The sequence below is a fragment of the Paraphaeosphaeria sporulosa genome (genome assembly GCF_001642045.1).
Source record: "Paraphaeosphaeria sporulosa strain AP3s5-JAC2a unplaced genomic scaffold CC84scaffold_5, whole genome shotgun sequence".
NCBI classification, from domain to species: Eukaryota; Fungi; Ascomycota; class Dothideomycetes; order Pleosporales; family Didymosphaeriaceae; genus Paraphaeosphaeria; species Paraphaeosphaeria sporulosa.
The window spans coordinates 1226115-1227228 of record NW_017253364.1 but is presented as its reverse complement, the minus strand read 5'-3'; positions in this window follow the sequence as shown (position 1 = coordinate 1227228).

Sequence of the window (1114 nt, the reverse complement as noted above, 5' to 3'; positions counted from 1 at the left end):
AGTGTTATAAGGGGTCTCCACGTACCTAACTGTAACGAGCAGATCGCGAAGTTCGTTATAGTATTATGGCATATGGCGCTAAGGCCTAATAGAGTCCTAGCGTACTAAGCGAGTCGGCTATATATACCCCACGCCGCACACCGGCTTTAGGGAAGTTAAGTATTATTCACTTAATGCCATTAAGCCATCCTTTTACTATTAATCCTAGCGTGAAGTAAATACTATTACCTATAGCTAGACCTTACATAATAATACTTCACCTCTGATAGTCTGAGGATGGCTCCAAGGACAACTTAAATAGCCAGTAAGGGGTAGGCCTCACCCCTAACCCTCCTAGAAAGCGGAGACCCTCTCATCGAATATAGAGAGGAGGAGCAATTAATGCGCAACTCTAGCCCTCCCCTATTACTAGAAGAGCGTATCCTAGCTGTAGAAAAGAAACGCGACGAACTTCGCGCCCTATAGTAACTCTATATTCTAGAGGCTGAAATTGCATAACTCAAGCATCTAAACTAAACCCCTAGCCTAACTACCCTTGCCGAGGAAGTTAAAGTCTAGGTTACTAATACGCGTAAGCGTAACGTACCTAGCCTACTCTAGATAGCGCGTAGGAAGCGTACGCTAAAACTAAAGGACCCAGCCAAATATAAAGGGAGGAATCTGAAGGAATATCGCGAATTCTTTCATTTGTGTGAGGTAGCGTTTCGCCTCCTCCTATAGGAATTCTAATTAGACGAGGATAAGGTTATCTAGGTAATGTAGTACTTAGGAGGCGACCCTAGGGAGCTATGGTACACACATTATAAGTGCACCTTTAAAATAGAGGAAGAAACCCCTACCTAGAAGTACTTTAAGTAGTATATACTTGACTTACTTTCTAATCTAATAAACTATAGCTTAGAAGTAGCTATAGCGTATGCTTAGGCCATCTAGTAAAAGGACTAGATAGTTCGTTCCTTTACGACCTACCTTAATGTCCTTAAGGATTAACTCACACCCTATACTAAAGAATAAAGGGTGTAACACCTTTTTTTAAAACTAAGACTAGAAATCTAGAGGGCCATTACTAACTTCTATTAGATCCCTACTATAAGAGAAGATCTTATCTCTTTAG